The 19,040-nt window shown below is 38.6% G+C and overlaps 1 protein-coding gene and 1 long non-coding RNA gene across 6 annotated transcripts in view; one reads left to right on the top strand and one right to left on the bottom strand.

Annotated features, from left to right (window-relative positions):
- AHI1 (Abelson helper integration site 1) overlaps nucleotides 1-101 on the bottom strand; it is a 93,079-nt gene extending 92,978 nt beyond the window's left edge. For all 5 annotated transcript variants that reach the window (XR_015697045.1, XR_015697046.1, XM_087718419.1 and 2 more), the window contains exon 1: nucleotides 18-101. The gene's annotated coding sequence lies outside the window, so the exon portion shown is untranslated. The remainder of the gene's footprint in view (nucleotides 1-17) is intronic.
- Nucleotides 101-17,376, top strand: LOC148045076 (uncharacterized). Its single transcript, XR_015697047.1, has 3 exons — nucleotides 101-198; nucleotides 5,299-5,374; nucleotides 16,214-17,376. It is a non-coding gene; the product is annotated as an uncharacterized LOC148045076 (long non-coding RNA).
- The last annotated feature ends 1,664 nt before the right edge of the window (nucleotides 17,377-19,040 follow it).

Genomic DNA, 19,040 nt, shown 5'->3' with positions numbered 1-19,040 from the left:
CCTACCCGGATACCTACTGCCGGAGGCGCGGTGGAGGGCGGGCGAAGGGACCGAGCGACCCCGCAACGAAAGCAGGAGGAGCCCGATGCGGGGAAGGCGGGGCAGAGCGTCCACGTGACCCCCAACCAGAGAGTTTGGCTGGCGGAGTCCCAGCTGCGTCTCAAAGAGTCTGTTGCTCCTTCTAAGCTTCTCCCGAAGGTGCTTTTTCAGGAGGCAACTGGACTTTCTTGTTTTTTCGTTGAAGACGTTTCGCTTCTCATCCATGAAGCTTCTTCAGTTCTGACAGGATAGTGGAAGGATTTATTCTCCTTGCAGACTGCAGGTCATTTGCATCTTTTTAGAGCGTCGTTGAAGCCCTTGGAGGTTTATCTGTGTCCTCAGAGACACCTGAGTAGTGCAGTCTGCAGTGTTTACTCCCACACCATTCCCTTTAAGCTTTCTTTGCGACCTCTTCTTCTCGTCAAAATATTGCAGAGAACACAGAATGGGGTGGGGTGAGGACATCACAATCACATCTTTTGTAAAGGAATGACAGCATTGTTCCAGGGTTAGGGAAAGAAGTTGGATGAGTTGGCATGAATCAGGATGCCATGCTGTGAAAAAGATCGAGGGTCTATCTCAGTATTTCTCAAACTCAGCCTTTTCAAGATAGATGGAATTCCAACTTCCAGAATTTTGGAAGTTGGAAGTCTACACGTCTTAAAAGTTATTGAGGTTGAGAAATGTTGGTCTAGCCTATGCTTTCCCCCATGTGGAGAGGTTTGCTTAAGATGAAGTTAGATTCCAAGATCTTCACATTCTAGTGTTAAGCTGTACATTACTTGGCTGTTCAAGATGAAAGAAGAATTGCACAAAGTTCAATAAGGTATCAATAAAGCTTGGGGTAAATACAGAATTTTGCAAAATGCAAACAATATAAATTGCATTTATAAACTTACATTATAAATATTATAAAGAGTATAAACTTAATTTATACTTCATTAAGGCAGAGTCTTTTTGAATGATTTGCAATATCTCAAACTTGGGCAGTATTAAGGTATGTGGACGTCAACCACTTTAAAGTTGCAAGATTTGAAAAACATTGATTTAAAACATTTCTTCCCAGTTTATTTGCTATCTAGATTGAAGTCCCTTTTATGAAATAAACAAATTTCTTGCTTTCTGATTGTTATATATAATCTCTAACATTGCTTCCCAGTCTCTCCAAAGTGTCTCAATTATGCTGGGCATGATATCTCACATTGCAGAGACAATGAGAATGAAGCACCATAGAATTTGCCCATCCACATCTATCAGTCAGTCTGTCTGTCTGTCTATTTACCTTCCTATGGTATATATCTTTTTATCACAGCTTCATTTTTATAAATAATCCTAATTCACAACAACAGCTCTGTGAGGCTGGTTGGGCTGAGAGAGAGTGACTGGTCCAAAATCTAACTGGCTTTCATGGCTAAAATGGGACTAGGACTCACAGTTCTCTGGTTTATATCCTGCTGGCCAGCATGTCAGAACCTGGAAGAGCAATGGGTGATGGCTTGCATGCCTGGAGAGATGGCTCTGCATGCCATTTCCAGCACGGCTACTATAGGTTCACCATCACGGCTCTAGGCACTGAGGTAGGCTGTTGCAGCATTGTTTACTTCAATGGGCAGAGATTATAGCTAGCTATCATCAGCCTTAAATCTTTAAAAAGATTAAATAGGATTTAAATCAGCAAAGCAATGAAATGAACAAACTTTCTAGCATTGCTTTAATTCCTCTAATTGATGCTGTTTGTACAGGTGACAAAGTATTCACTGGCTCTACTACCTTATACCACTTTAGGTTATCTCCCTGGGGGAAAAGAAAGGAAAGGAAATAGATAATTGAAGCTCTATACTCACTGTTTTAATGAACATCTTCATCTCTTAAATAATAGATACTTATAATCTGAATTGTAACTTATTGGAAATGTTCAGTCTTAATATAATTTCACCAGAAATGACTGTGCTAACCCCTCTAATCCAGTTAGTAGCAGGAAGTAGGTAGAAGGTTTCAAAATTTCTAGGAAAACCTACATTAGAAATGCTGTTATTACTCCTTTTAAACAGAAAAATAAAAAATAATGCTTAATTACATTGGCAACTTTGTAGGCTGTTGTTTTTTCCCCCTAAGCCATTTCAACAATAACATGGAATATTTACCTGCTGCTTTTCTCTTTTTTATTTAGTTTATTATCCTTACATCCTAAGCAACGAAATTGAATTTTCCAATATTCAATAACATTGTTTATTCAAATATTTATCCTCCCACTGAATCCTGCAGCACATGAGATAGAGATGCAGAGGGATTGTAAATATAATCCTTTAGCAATTTAGATAAGGATTTTCATCGGGTACAATTCCATCCCAGAAATGAAGCTATTTTGTTTTAGAATAAATGTCAACAATCAGAAGAAAGTCAAGTTTCCAGAGGATAATTTGCTGGCTAGTGTGAATTCTAAATTTCTAAATGGTGTGATCCTAAAGTTATGATTAAAATGGGCATAGAGTCTGTTGAAGAAATGCATTATTTAGAATGGTTTATAATTCTATCCAATATGTGCAGTATTTTTTTAAAAAAGGAAGCACAAAGTGTCAGTATTGCATACTGTAATAGTTTTTGATTTCTAGATACTTTCCAACATGTAGTTAAAACTATCCATAACTGCATTTTATTTTATTATATTAGCATAATAGTTTCTTTTCTTATTTCGAGCATTAGAATGGGTGTTGTAATAAGAAAACCCAGAAAAACTCAGATCTCAGGATTCAATTGCTGACTAACTAAAGCTGCTAGGCAGTGGTGGGTTGCCAATTTTTTCACTACCGGTTCGGGCTCACTCCTATAGCATGCACAGAAGCCCCCAGGCGGGTGGGCAGAAGCCTCCCGCCACTGCTACTAATGGTTCAGCCAATCCTGGCCGAACCAGCAGCAACCCACTTCTGCTGCTAGGTTTGACTGTTCCGCCTTTTTCCCTCATTTTTTTTACCTTGTGCAACCAACATACAAAGTTTTTTTAATTTCATTTTTTTTTTATTTTGCCCTCATTATTTTTATAAATAATTCAAGACCATGCATTTGCCTAATACTACTTCCTCCTCATTTTCCCCACAACAACAACCTGTGAGATAAATGGCTCAAAATCACCCAACAGGCTTTCATTCTCAAAGTGGGACTAGAATTGATAGTTTCCTGGTGTCTGTCCTGGATAGAAATAATAATATTTTAAAAAATAGGTAATTAACTATGGGTCACCTACGTCAGTGATGGTGAACCTTTTTTCCCTCGGTTGCCAAAAGTGTGTGCGTGCATGCCATCGTGCGCATGCGCACACCGGTAATTAAATGATCCCTTACGTTCTGTCCACTTCAGCATGCGTACATGACCCCGCCGCTGCCCCTCACGTACGCACACATAGCTTTCTTGGAGCTTGGGGAGGGCAAAAACGCCCTCCCCACCCCCCCAAGGCCCTTTGGAAGCCAGAAACAGCACGTTTCCTGACTTCCAGTGGGCCTGGTAGGTCTGTTTTTTGCCTTCCTGGAGCCTGGGGAAGGCGAAAATAGCCTCCCCTGCCCCACCAGAGGCCCTCCAGAAACTGGAAACAGCCCATTTTCTGACTTCCAGTGACTGCTGTAGGTCCGTTTTTCGTCCTCCCCAGGCTTCAGGAGGCTTTCGTGGAGCCTGGAGAGGGTGAAAACGGCCTCCCCTACCCCCTGGAGGCACTTTGGAAGCCGGAAATGGCCCATTTTCTGACTTCCAGTGGGACTGGTAGGTCCGTTTTTCACCGTTTTTCGTATAGGGTATATAGGCATTTGGTACTCATAAGCAATTATATTTGCATGCAGATCTTTTAAGAATATTGTCTTCGTGCCCCCCAGGGTTTATTTCCTTCAACTTAACATATGAGATAATTTCGAAGGGCATCTAAATGATTCACAAAGCTCATGTATCACCATTGTCCAGTAAACTTTAAAGTAAATTAAGGAATTAAAATCTGGTTTACTTTTACTTCCAGCTCAGTACAGTCAGGTGGTAACACACTAGGATAGCATTATATAAATAAGTCAGGATAGCCACTGATGGATTATGGAAATGAAGGGATAACCTCTTAGACACAGAGGAATTGGCAGTAACCCTTGCTCATCTCCTCCCCTCCTCCATTCCTGCTGTTAGATAATGGACTTTATTTAAAGAGCATCAAATCCTAGGCATGCTTACAGGGCATCCCAAAGTCCAGTTAAGCTCGGCATCCAAATATCTCAAAACAACACAGCAGGACTGAAATAGATTCCTGACTCAGTTTTTCTCTTCATCAGCCTTTCACTAGAGTTACACAAGGCGGTATGAATCGAACACTTCTTATCATCACTTAATCATTTTGTCATATGTAACAGTCAGAGTGATTAAAACATAGATTCATTCTTAGACTTTCTAGGACATGTTTATGAATGAGACAGAGTTTCTAATCCAGAACGTGTATTCGAATGCCCCACAAAATCTGATAAGTAATCCCTGAATCCATGTCTAGGGATTAAAGTATAACTGCAAAAGGCCACGATTTCTCTTCTCTCTTCTGCTAACATATGTAATACCATATCCAAAATCTACTGATGAAACGATAAAAAAACAAATCTTGTTTTCAAGTCCGACTTTACCCTGGATAACTTAAATGGATGTAGCCATGCAATTTACATGGCATGGAATCATGCTGTGTCTAGTCTAATAAACAGAAGTATTAGGGATGATATAGTAGCCAGTACTTTAGGGACAGAGAAAAACAAAGGAGAAATTTCCTGACAGAATAATTAATCCTTGGAACAGCTTACTGGAAGTTAGGTGCTCCATCACTGGAGGTTTTCAAGGAGAGACTGATGATTCTGGCAATCATTTGTCCAGAATGACACAGAGTCTGCTTCTTGAGCAGGGGGTTGGACGAGAAGGCCTCCAAGGTCCCTTCCAACCCTATTATTATTCTGTATTCTAAAGCACATTCACCAAACGTGGAAAAGAGAAGCCACTCCAGAAGGGAGAGCACATTTCCAATTATTGTGATCAAGTTTACTATTGGCAATAGCACTTACGGTATATATCGCTTCATAGTGCTTTACAGTCCTCTCTAAGCGGTTTACAGATTCAGCATATTGCTCCCAACAATCTGGCTGAGTCGTCTTTGAGCCTGGTGAGATTTGAACTTTAATTTCCCAGATCTGCCCTGCACCTTGGAGTTTGCAAATGATCTCTCAGCCACTTAATATTTTGACCCTGTTATCTTTCTAGATCAGCCAGAATCAACTAAATCCTACCAACCTAACTGGTTTGGTGAAGACAGCACAGCTGGCTGCTGTATAAAGAGGTAAGTGATTATGTAGATGAATGAATGACTATCTCATCATTCTGGAGGTTATATGGAGGTTTCTCTGCACTGTTTTTCACTCATAGCAACAATCCCTCTGTGAAAGGGATGGTCGCTTCCATGACTGGGACTATACCTGAACCTGGTTCTTGGTGGTCTTATTTGTACCACTATGGTTTCAAAGCAGTAGGAAGCAATGCCGCTCAACCCAGATTTTGAAGCAGCTTTGATAAACATATTTCTCACTACAGCAAGAGAGATAATTATAAAACAAAATGTACTTTGGAAACCTTTATGAAAATCTGTAATAACCATTACTTGGTCTTATCAGTGCCCAGAATCTCAAGAAGCCAATAAAGTAAATAAGTGGTAAAAAGGAAAATACTTTACCCCGCTTTACCTAGTGATTCCTCTGGCTGTATTACTTCAATTGTATTCCATCACCCCCAGCATCCTCAGCTGATCTCTTTCATTCTTCTCCCGTCATTGCTGTCCTTGTCAGAAGGATTTCCAAGAAACCAGAAACTGCCAAAGAAATGGCACTCCATGCAATGTGCATGTATAACTGTCATGCACCAAGGAGGGCAGGGGGGACCACTAGATCATGTGACAGTTATGACCTTCCTGTTACATCAAAGTGCTCTCTTTGCTGCTATGGCTGTTATATATGCTATATGGCTGCTATACTTGTGCTCCAGAAACTGATGGCATTCAGTACCTTCTGAAAATTCTTTTTAGCTTTTATTTCTGCTGCATTCAGGAAATAAACACTTTTCTACATTGAAATAGCACACATGCAGCATATACTTTGAAAAATTACTAATTAGTTTTGGAAGTGCAAAAAACACTGCTTATGGTATTTTTGTGTGCTTCCTCTAGGTGGCAATGGAGCTACACTACACACACACACACACAAACGCACAAAAAGACACACACACACATGGGGCGGGGGAGAAAGAGAGATAATCTATCTCCCTCCCTCCCTCCCTCCCTCCCTCTCTCTCTCTCTCTCTCTCTCTCTCTGTGTGTGTGTGTGTGTGTAATATCAGCTCAAGGAATAAACAATTCAGAGAAACATTTTTTGCAGGAAGCTCATCCATAATGTTTGCAGCAGTTTTGCAAAACTAGGAATATCTCCCATATCTCTTTGCAGATGAACAACATGGCATGGAATATAACTAATCCTGCTTTTCAATTTAGTATCCTCCAGATATTTTGGGATTATAACTCCCAGAATGACAACTCCCAGCTAGCACATTCATACTTTTCTGAGAATTATTGTCCCAATACATCAAGAGGGCAACAGATGGTAAAAGGTTAAATTATAATCACTGAAAGTTCTGTGATCTAGGCTCTCAAATAAGGGTATATTCTACTGCAGAGTATGCAGTCAAGCTACACACATGCATGCTCACATACTCATGCACTTTATTATATTGTACAGAAAAACACTTGGAAAATGTGAGTCATCAACATTTCAAAATTATTATTTTTTACTTTACATTCACTAAATAAATCAAGTAAATTTACTTTAACAATAAAGAAAAGATTTCGAATAAGTCAGGGATCATGCATTATAATAACTAATACACTATGCTTTGCATAACATACTAAGCTGAAATCAATCAAATGTTATAGCATTTATGATAATTATAGTGGCTCAGTGGCTTGTTGATCAGAATGTCGGCAATTCAGCGGTTTGAATCCCTAGTGCCGTGTAATGGAGTGAGCTCATGTTACTCGACCCAGCTTCTGCCAACCTAGCAGTTTGAAAGCATGTATAAAATGCAAGTAGAAAAATAGGGACACCTTTGGTGGGAAGGTAACATCATTCTGTGCACCTTAAGCATTTAGTCATGCCGGCCACATGACCACAGAGACATCTTTGGACAGCACTGGCTCTTCGGCTTTGAAATGGAGATGAGTACTGCCCCCTAGAGTCGGAAATGACTAGCACATATGTGCGAGGGGAACCTTTACCTTTAATCAAACAATAATTAAGATTCCTCTGCCATTTGTAAAAAATCCTGCTTACAATGTTAGGATCTCCAGAAATTTCAAATGATCTTGGCTGTTCAAGAACCTTCCTCTTCTAGTAGTAAAGTAGCTGGGAGTGAGTGAGAAAGTGGCAGGAACAAAATATGAACGTTGTATGCTTAAAACACGCAATACAGGTAGTCCTTGACTTACAACAGTTCATTTAGTGAACTGTTCAAAGTTACAACAGCACAAAAAAAAATTGATATGAGCATTTTTCACAGTTACGACCTTTGCAACATCCCCATGATCCTGTGGTCAGAATTCAGATACTTGGCAACTGGTTCACATTTATGACCATTGCTGTGTTCTAAGGTCATGTGATCACCTTTTGCAATCTTCTGACAAGCAAAGTCAATGGGGAAGCCAGTTTCACTTAACAACCAGTTACTAATTTATCAACTATGATTCACTTAACAACTGGATTTGGATTTATTGCATTTATATATGCCGCCCTATTCCCGGAGGGACTCAGGGCGGCTCACAAATCAGGTAGGGAATACAAACAAGGGGAAAAACAACAAACAAGCAACTACAAAAGAATTTAAAAACAATCAACAACCACACAGTTCGAGCGGGGACGGGAACTCGTCAACCCCAGGCCTGTCGGAACAGCCAGATTTTAAGGGCTTTGCGGAAGGCCTGAAGGGTGGTGAGGGTCCGAATCTCCACGGGGAGCTGAGGCACAAAAGGTCGTAAAATGGGCAAAACTCACTTAACAAATGTCTCACTTAACAACATAAATTTTGGGCTCAATTGTGGTCATACGTCAAGGACAACCTGTATCTGGTTTGTCCTTTAGGTTTATGAATGATGTAGCAGCCTACTGCAAAATTCTTGCTGTAAAAAAATGGGATTTATTTCATCCCTTACATTTTATTTAACTGGTAATTAATGCAGCAATGTAGCAGAATGGTCATATGGATGACACAGCTTTGATTACTTTATCTATTTAATGTGTAAAGGATACCAGATATTTTCAGAGAGATTGTAAACATCTGCTTTATTTTCCCTCATTAACAAGGCTTTAATATTATTTTTTCTGCCTGAATTACAATTGGTCTGTCTTTACAGATAGCGAGTATCATGCATTTTTCTCCACCAAAGACAGAACTGAATTTTCAAAAGCCTACCATTGTTACCACGTTTTCTACAGTCGAGTCACTTCTTTTGCTGGTGTTTTCTATTAACTACATTCTTTTATTTCTTTTTTAAAAATTTTATTAAACTTGTTTGCTACAATCACAAAAAATGTAGTTTATAATTAAAGATGGGGAGGGAGAGAGCAGAATGCATGGTGGGGGGAAGGGTATTGGTCCATCAATCTACTCCAGTATAATACTATCCTATTGGGGCCACAAGCCAGCTGGGGTAGCATCTGAGGTTTGTTCAGAAATGAGTAATTTCCTCAGTGTTGAATATTCTTCAGCCCATTAGCACTAGTCTCATGCTACCATATTGAAACAATTTACCAGTTAATACAGAAATTTTCCAGAATTTGATATAATACGTAATTCCAGTTATCATATGAAAGTCCAAGAAGCATTGTGGTATCTCTTTGTAGTCAAGCAGTCCCTAATTGATGGACAACTCAAACAAACTGCCATAAAGTGATTTCTCAGCTGAAAGAAGGAGAACGGCATCTGCTATTTATGTCAGATCATAAATGCCACTTCCGATACGCAAGAAATTTTAATGAATTTGGAAGTGTTTTTTAGGTGGTTTACATGCATAGAAATATAAAATATATACTAAGACATAGTTTTGACTAACTGATGCTAAATAACTATTCTTGCTTACCTACAAATTCAACTTAAAGATAGTTTTAGGAATGGATCTCATTCGTAACACAAGGCCTGCCTGCAATGCCAGTTTCAACCTCCTTGGCAAATTAAAGCCGTTACTCTAAGTTTGCAAAATAGAGATATTAGTGTTGCCAAGGATCTTCATAGAATTTTTAAATTGCGGATGTGATGTGCATAGGATAAATGTTAGACTCTCAAGAACAGTTTCAAATTCAATTACGATATTTTTTTCACTACTGCAGTCATAACATATCATCATGGAAGCCACATAAATACACCAGGCAAAATAGATAAATATAACAGACAGAATCAAGGCAGCATGTAAAATTGCTTTTGGCATTCAGACAAGGCCTTTTGGGTCCCATATGAGAATGAGCAAGTATGCATGTATCTGTTCATGACTAGCAGAAATATGCCAAATGTGCAATAGACAGACATGTACCGTCTATGATTATTTTATAAGAAATTTGTGCACATGTGTTTCCCTGTTCTCCCATAGCTGTTCATTCCCACAACACATGACAGGCATTGTCTTTCCAAACCTTTGAAGAAAGATAAAGATCTTGACTTTTCTTGCACAGGATGGATGGATCAGTTTTCAACCACAGATCTGATGGGGGGGGGGGACCTGATTTTTTAAAAGCAGGAAGTACTAATTGAAAGTGGATAGGATCATTTGAAAGACATAAAAGAACAGAAGAAGCCCTCAAGGGGAAAACATTTCATTTCCGTTACAAGTTTTTCATGCTTCACAAAACGCCTCTAAATCTACATCGACTAAGCTTTATAGCTCTGCTTAGGAGGCTGTTTTAAATGGCAAGCATTTGAAAGAAAGCATTGGAAGCTTATAGGTCCCCTTATTAAAATGGGGTTGCTAGCATGTCCGTTATTCTCAGCTTCTATTCATCCATTTTGCCTCTTTGACTTCAGGGAAAACAAATTTAGCTCTATCCTGGTGGTAGCCTCTCCTTACTAGAGATCTTATTATAGAATATAAATCTTGGAAAATGTGTTGGCAATAATCTGATCTAACCTTCTGTCAAATGAGGGAATTCTGGACACCCAGTGAAAGCTCCCTGACAGATGGCTAACCAGTCTCCATTGTATATTTATGAAAATATACTGCTGTTTCTTTAACATTGTCTGCAAAGAAAATGCCAGGTTACAGCAAACAGGATTGTTGGATAAAATGTGAAAGTATGCTGGGGTATTTTTTAAAAAAAATACCATTTAAATATTTTGTATAGCACAGTTGTCTGTTGTGGCCCAGTAGGAGCCGTTGGAGCTGCAAATAGACTCCGATAGCGAGGGACCCTATGAGTCGGCTCTGGAAAATGTGGAGGACCCTGGACAGGGTTCAAACTCTGAGCAGAGACCAGAGAGGCTGGTTGGCCACCAGGAAGCGCCTGAGGCATGGAGCAGCAGTGAAAGCCAAGGGGAGTTTGTCCCTGATGTCAGGCCCTGGAGCAGTGGGGAGGAGCTAGGGGAGTTGGTCCTGGACGCCAGGCAAAGACGGGCAGATAAGCACCGGCAGCAACTACAGAGATATAGAAGATAATTGGGGCCAGGTGGTTGTGATTAGGCTTCTCCCAAGAGAGTATATAAGAAGAGACTTTGGGAGGAGACCTTTTGCAGGACACAACCGTTATACTAAAGCTGGAGAAGCTCTGGTCTGTATTTCTTATCTGTGGAAGTCTGGGTTGCTGCCAAAGTCTTGTCTGTATGTTAATTACTGTGAATAAATTGGCTAGCAGTAATCTTGTGTCAGCGTGACTCACCGTACGGAGGGGGGTCAGAACAGTTGTCCATAATGAATTTTGCAAAGCAATGTAGTATGTGTTACTCTTTATAAACTGAGCTGTTAATACACATGTTTCTCATCAGTATATAAAAACCGCTAATTTAATGTAATGTATCCTCAACCCACCTACCCAAATATCAACATAGGACGGTAGTGAAGGTTATAGTAGGAGCAGCTATGTGAACATCCTATCTGTCTGTCTGCCACTGAACTATTACTGTATGTTTACTATTACATTGGTTCAACACTTGTGGCTGGAATAGAAGAAGTATAGCTGCTGCTTTTAAACTTGTGCTAACATTGTTTATAGAAAACTTACAGTATAGGTATAGCTATTTATGCTCCATTCAAAGCACTTCCTTGCAAGACATGCTAGGCTAATATGTTATTGCTGGACCAATCAGATTAAGACAGCATAAAGAGTATGAGGTACAGTCAATTAAAAAACAAAATACACAGTGTTCGATCAAAAAAAAAATATTTTACTGAATTAAAGTATGTACACCCACTAACTCAATACAATATTACTTAAGTAGCAGAGGCTAAGGTCATGGATCCTACTTATTTCTACTTGTAGATTTGCAAAACACATCCTCTACCAAAATATGATTTCCCCCCACTCAACTTCAGAGCTAAAGCCGTCACGATAGAATTGCAAAAAAAAAAAAAAAAATCAATAGCATGACAGACTCGGTAGACACAAAAGCCAACACTGCCACAAGGACATCATTCCCTGGGCAACACTAATGGACTTTTGTGTTTTGGATTTTTTTAAAAAAGAAACAAATACTACATTTGTCAGTTGTTAATGGTTGAGGCTGGGTGTGATGACCACGATGATGGGAAGCTTGAGAACGGGAAGAACAGAGCAGACAGGGAAGCAGAGGGTTTGGTTCACCACGCCTATTATCTCATTCTAGTGCTTCTGAGAAATAGAAGATCAAGAGGACTACAGCTGGGTGCTGCAGGTGGTGGATAGAATTAGAATTAGAATTGGAATGGAATAGAATAGAGTTAGAAGGAACCTTGGAGATCTTCTAATCTAACTCCCTGCTCAGGCAACCCTATACCATTTCAGACAAATGGTTGACCAAGCTATTCTTAAAAACTTCCAGTGTTTGACCATTCAAAACTTCTGGAGGCAATTTGTTCCACTGATTAATTGTTCTGACTGTCAGAAAATTTCTTCTTAGTTCTAGGTTGCTTCTTCTCTAGTTTAGTTTCCATCTATTGTTTCTTGTTCTGCCCTCAGGTGCTTTGCTTTAAAACTGTTTTATTTCATTTTCATTTTCATTTTATACAATCACTTATATACTGTGCATAAAAAAAAAGAAATCAATAAATCTTCCACCATGAAAAACCAACATATTTTGCACTAAAATTAAGAAAAATAAAAAAAGAGAAAATAAAAGAGAAAAAGAAAAAAAAAGAAAAGAGAGCAACAGTATACAAGTGCATTCTTATTGTTCTGAAAATTGAAACTGTATTTCCACCCTCCCCCCGGTAGACCCCCTTCCCTAACCCCCTTTCGACTTCCCAGGTCCCATACCCGGCATAATTCTTTATCAAGCACTGGAGTATATTAAAACCAACTAACTTTAAAGTTAAAAGATGAAAGATAAAGAAAAAGCAAAAAAAGAGAAATAGTAAAAAGAAAAAGAAAAACGACACACACACAAAAAAAGAAAAACAGGAAAAATCAACAAACCCACTACATTAACTCAGCTTCCCATCATCTTTAAATCTTAAACAATGTACCTCATTCCTAATTTCAGTTATTTTATTACTTGCAGGATTTCAAACTATATTGGAACCAAGTAAGTTAATCAAATGGAGTTCTCCAACTAAGGGCCTTATCACTTTATCTATATATCCAAACCTTTAATTTATCTCTTTTTTATCCAAATATCCAAACCTTTCTGTAAAGCTATTTAAAGACTCAAGTGCTTCTTTCATTTTTCATTTCCAACACCTCCCATCCTGCCCTTGCCCACATCCACATATAAATTTTATACCTTCCATCCTGCCTTTACCCGTGTCCACATATATATTTTATCCTCATCCATTACTCCTCTCATATTTACTCCACCTTCCTGGAGACTCTCCAACTAATCTTTCTTAACCTTATATTCAAATAGCAATTCATACAAAAATCAGCTTACATTCTTACTCAAAGTAATCTAATTGAACTTTCACTACCCTTCCATCTACCCCGCACCTCCCAACTCCATTCATCCCAAACCACAATTCAAGAAAATCACGATCTCCGCTCTCCTCGCCCCAAAAGATAATTCATACGCAGTTTAAATTAGAGTTCAAACGAGTCTTATATAGGTCCCATACAATATATGTCCAAAATCAGCACCGCTTCTTTCAGTCTCAATATCTCATCATCGATATTCAGCTTTGCCATTTTATACCAGACAGGAATCATGAAATTTTATTCAAACTAAAAATTTAAAAAGTATTTTAAAGGCATCGCTGGATCTTTATTCTTTACTCTTCTGCCCTTCCGGAAGAGGAAAGCAACGCCCTCCGCCTTGTAGCCACGTGTCTCGCTGCTTGTCTTCTCCTTCTCCTTGTCTTTCTCCAAGTCCGGATGATTCAGGAAGTCCCGCCTTCAGGATCTTGTAATAAAAATCTCGGGCTTCACAAACAGAATTAAGACGATGTTTTTGATTCTCAAATGTGATTGTAATACCAGATGGCACTTCCCATTTATACTGTATCTGAGAATTTCTGAGTTCTTCAGTTAAGAAAGTGTAGTCTCTCCTTGCTCTTAATATTTGAGATGGTATTTCTTTAAAAACAATCAAGTCCTGTCCATCAATTCTCAGCCTCTTATTGTAGAGCTTCTGTATTATCGCATTTCTGGATTCCCTTGTGGTGAAATATATAATTATGTCCCTCGGAAGCTGTCGCTGTTTTGCTACACACGAGTTCTGGCGGTAAATTTTTTGAATCTGCCAATTAAAGTTAAGTCCCGGACTTCCCACCGAACAACTGAGAGCCTCAAAAAAGGTCTGTTTCAAATTCTCCTGTTCCTTTTCACGCAATCCTCTAACTCTTATTGCAAACGCAGTCTTATTATAATTTATCATGACAAATTGTTTTTGAGCATTTTCAATTTCCTGTTGTAATGTTTGAATTTTAGATGTCAAATTAGAGTTAGTTTCTTCCAAAAGTTCCAATTTATCCTCCATTCCAGCAATATAGTCTGTCATAACTGTCATAATTCCGATCATATCCTCCTTTGTTTGAGCAATTTTGGCATCAAATTTATCATATAAGTCCGATATAAGTTGATTAATTTCCTGTCTGAAATTTTTAAGGGTTTCAAAAAGAAATTCTTGCATTAAAAAGTCTCCAGTAGAGGGCATAGGAGGCAAGGGCAGCGACTTTATAGCAATTTCTTGAGATGTGTTCTTAAGGAAGCGCTTGGACTGCTTTGATTTGGGGGCCATTATAAAAAAAAAAAAGCAAACAAACAAGCCAACAAACAAAGTCTCTGCTCCCCTCAGTTTTAGATGGGATACTATTTGTAATCTTTTAACAGTTAATAAGGAGAAGTCTTCAGGAGAGTAGGGCTGATTGAGTACGTCACATATCAAACGCAGAAGCTATAAAATCGCCATCTTGTAACGCAGCTAGACAAAGAAGCCTTTTACAAAATTGAAGCTGGTATTTTGAATAGTAATAAAAAAGATTTCTCAGGAATGGTCCCCCGCTCGAATTGATTTTAAATAGCTTAGTTTTGTCCTGAGGGGGGGGCAACCTGCCTAGGGCTGCAAAAAAAAAGCAGCTGAGAAGAACTGGCTGGAGTAAAAGCTCAGCTATTGTTGAACCTCTTCTCCGTTCACAGCAAAAAAAAAAAGCTGTGAATTACAAAGAGATCCTAACGACTGAGCTTCTCCCTGCCCCTTTCTGCCAGAAAGGGGAGATATCTATAGATCTTATAAGATATACAGACCAGAACTCTGAGGGGAGCTCCGTTGAGCTCCCGACGGTGACAGGCTGCCTGCCCTCAGGTGCTTTGGAGAATAGCTTGACTCCCTCTTCTTTGTGGCAACCCCTGAGATATTGGAAGACTGCTATCATGTTACCCCTAGTCCTTTTTTTCATTAAACTAGACATACCCAATTCCAGCAACTGTTCTTCATATGTTTTAGCCTCCAGTCTCCTAATCATCATTGTTGCTCTTCTCTGCACTCTTTCTAGAGTCTCAATATTTTTTTATATTATATGTACCAAAACTGGATGTAGTATTCCAAATATGGTCTTACCAAGGCATAATAAATTGGTATTGACACTTCACATGATCTTGATTCTATCCACCTGCTAATGCAGCCTAGAGCTGTGTTGATTTTTTTGGCAGCTGCAGCACACTGCTGGCTGATATTTAAGTGATTGGGACTCCAAGATCCCTCTCCCAGTTACTACTATTGAGCTGGGTACCATCTATACTATGCTTGTGCATTTGGTGTTTATTGCCTAAATGTAGAACCTTACCCCCACCCCTCACCCATTGAATTTAATTTTGTTAGATAGTGCCCAATGTTCAAGTCTGTCAAGATCCTTCTGTATCTTAAGCCTGTCTTCTGGAATGTTGGCTATTCTTGCCAGATTGATGTCATCTGTTCATTTGATGAGTTCCCCGTCTATCCCCGCATTCAAATCATTGATGAAAATGATGAAGAGTACTACACCTAAAACAGAGTCTTAGGGTAACCCACTGCATAGATGCAGTTCCATTGAGGACTACATGTTGAGTGCAGTTGGCCAGCCAGTTATGAACCCATCTAGTGGTGATGCTGCCTAACTCACATTTTCCTATCTTATCAAATAGTAGGTTGTCTACTTTATCAAGTTGGCTCTGCTTACTTCTTATACAGTGTATTTAATAGTTCAATCTATCTTGTTCTTTTAATAAGGGTGCTGTCACAATAGCTGTCACATGTACCATAAAAATATTAACCTGGAGGATTGTGTCAAAATATTGTGGTAAAGAAACATTATAAGTACTTTCTCTGTTATAGCTTTTATATTGCAGGAATTTCTGGGTTGGCTTTATTGTTTACTTTGCCTGGTAGTGGGTATAGGCATACTCATTATGTCTACTTTTTTTATTACTGGCCTGAATGAAGACAAAAACATTCCTGATGCCAAAAGCTATTTACCTGTATACTTTTCTCCTAGATTGCAATAATGTTAAAAACCCACTTCCAAACAACCGAAAACTGAGAGGAAGATAGGAGGATTTAGAAGCAGGCAGCTGCCACTCATCAACTCAACAATCTAGGACACGGGTGTCAAACCTGAGCGCATCATGGGCCGGATCATGATGTATTGTGACATTTTTTGCCTTTGCAGAGCCTGTATAGGCATGGCCTGCACGTGACATATTTGGTGCCAGACTGAAAGGCCTGATCTAGGAGGTAAGAGTGAAAATCAAGAAGAGGAGGGGAGCTGCTGCTTCTTCTGCCAGAACTTCAGGTCATCCCCATGGGAGATTCTCACTTTATTTTCCACATTGAAAGCTTGTTCACCTGCAGAATGATGGTTAGTTTAATTCTGATAAAATCTGCAGTAAAGTATACCATAATAAAAACTCTTATCACACAAGTGTTGCTAATTCTCAGTACAAAGTGGCAGATATATAATTCTTGATTTATGTACTTCAAATTCCTTACCTGGATTATATATCCAACTAGAAGAGTGATTTGAGTGATTCCAGTGTTAATTGGGAGTTCATCTTCCATAGTGGCTGCTGTCTTTGGTTAGAAATTCTCAGAGTTGTAATCACAACACATCTGGAGACCACCAGATCGAGGAAGCTATTCTAAACATCCTGTCTGAATGTTTTGATGTCCTGAAGATTTTGTCAAAAGAGTAATTAGTTGAATTGATTTCACTGTATATTTCACAGTATAATGTTTGAATTGGTTTAATTACTGTCTTGACACTATACAGTAAAGGTAGATATACCTAAAGCATGTTATAGCTGATGTCCCTAATAAGGCACTTAGTCTTTCACTCAAGGGTTGAACTATATGAAGTCTAATCATGAATACTGCTTTAGCATGCACTGCATGTGGGTGGGGCACATTCTGGAATGATTGCAATATCATTACATTATGCAGCTGTTATTATGACATTTATAGGTGAAAATAAATGCACCAGTAATTGTACACATGCTTTTTTTAGTTTCAAGAGAACTAGCAGTACATTAAATACATACTGAAATGTTGACATTTTATGCCTCTGTATTACAATTTTAGAAAAATGTAACTTAACAAATCATAGTACTCAAAGATTTAATCCAAACATAATAAATCACTGCCAAACTTCAAGTAAACCTGCTTACTTCTCATACAGTGTATTTAATGGCTCAATTTATCTTGTTCTTTTAATAAGGATGCTGTCACAATAGCTGCCATATCTGCTATAAAGATATTAACCTGGAGGATTGTCTCAAAATATTGTAGTGAAGAAACAGTATAAATACTCTCCTTCTCTGTTATAGTTTTTATTTTGCAGGAATTTCTGGGTTGGCTTTATTGTTTATTGGGGGGGCAGGGATACTCATGTGTCTTTAATTTCTAGACTTCTACTTCTTTATTACTGGCCTGAATGAAGACAGAAAACCTCTTTTAGAGTGAGGATTTACTAAGCATTCATATTTTTAGACAGCAAATTATCATTATTATAGCAGATTATCTAATCTCCCCTGTAAATTCAAGCTATAAGTGAAACTACTCTGTCTTCCCACGGGGATCATAAATCTTTTTTCAATCAGGTTTCTATCTGTTTTTCAAACAACATTCTGGATGTAGCTATCAGGATTACAATTAAAATATTGTTCATTTATTGTCCTATGTACTATGATCACAAGCACTAAAGGGTAGGTTGTGTGTAATCTCTGTTGCTGTACCCTGAACCTTTTTATTTGTCTAAACAATTAGAAGGCTTTTAAGAAATACTTTTTAATAAAATATTTCCCCCAGTTTCACTGAGATGTGCTAAAATTTAAAGCAAGAATAAAAAAAGCTTATTTATGAATAACAAGCTATTTTTCACTGGAGACAATTCTTTGGCCTTTCATGTTTGTTTTCATTTATTGCTTTTCAAAAATATATATTGCATTTTAGCTGTGCACTCCTCTCCAGCATGGGAGTTTAGGTCATTTGCTTCAAAACAGGCACAGCAGGAATGCTTTTAAGAGTCTTTCCTTGTTTTGAATACCATAGTCATTTCAGTGTCCTATTTAAAAGTTTTACACCGATGCCATTAAAATTGCTCTTTTACGTTAAAATTAGCCTCTGTCTCTTGTGTTCATTTTTAAAATATTTCTATATTTCTTATGTATAGTATATATTATATATACTACAGTGCCTCATATCATGTACCCGTCAAACATTTTGGGCACTTCTTAAGGGTGTGTTATTGCACAGATGTACCTGCCCCAGGATAATGTCGCAGGACGTTATCTGGGTCGATCACCAGGACCAAAGGTTTAGTCTTTGATCATCCCTATGTGTCATTACCCAAACAAAAACCATTTTAACCCAATCTGTGGTAATTTAAGTAGGCTTTGGAAGCGCAGCTTTAGTGGGGAAGCTGGATAGTCCAAATTTAACCAATTTAGCTGGATGGTCCAGATTTAACTAAATTATGCCCACCTGGATATATTGAAAAGCATCCTAGTAGATCAATGAGGAAGATGTGGAGTTAGTCATCCATAGGAGTTCTATTTCCCTAGCCAGGAAACGAATCGTTTTCAGTCTGGGTTTGAAACTTACCCCTTGTATACAGAGGAGAAATAATATTGATATGCCATCTCCCTTGTTGTCCAGTGACTTGAACTGTCGGAAATGATATTCAGTGGATGCTGGTGAATTCTAGGATTTTAGGCTTTGGTACCTCAGTGTTCATGCTGGGGATCTTAGAAAGGTTCAAGATTTGATGGCTATTATGACAACCATGAAGTTATAGAATATCAAGAACTCTGACACACCATACAAGC

This window comes from Thamnophis sirtalis, unplaced genomic scaffold (genome assembly GCF_051295495.1).
Source record: "Thamnophis sirtalis isolate CommonGarterSnake01/CBP01778 unplaced genomic scaffold, rThaSir2_p1.2 scaffold_6, whole genome shotgun sequence".
NCBI lineage: Eukaryota > Metazoa > Chordata > Lepidosauria > Squamata > Natricidae > Thamnophis > Thamnophis sirtalis.
The sequence above is the reverse complement of the archived record's forward strand: the minus strand, read 5'-3'. Positions and strand labels throughout refer to the sequence as shown.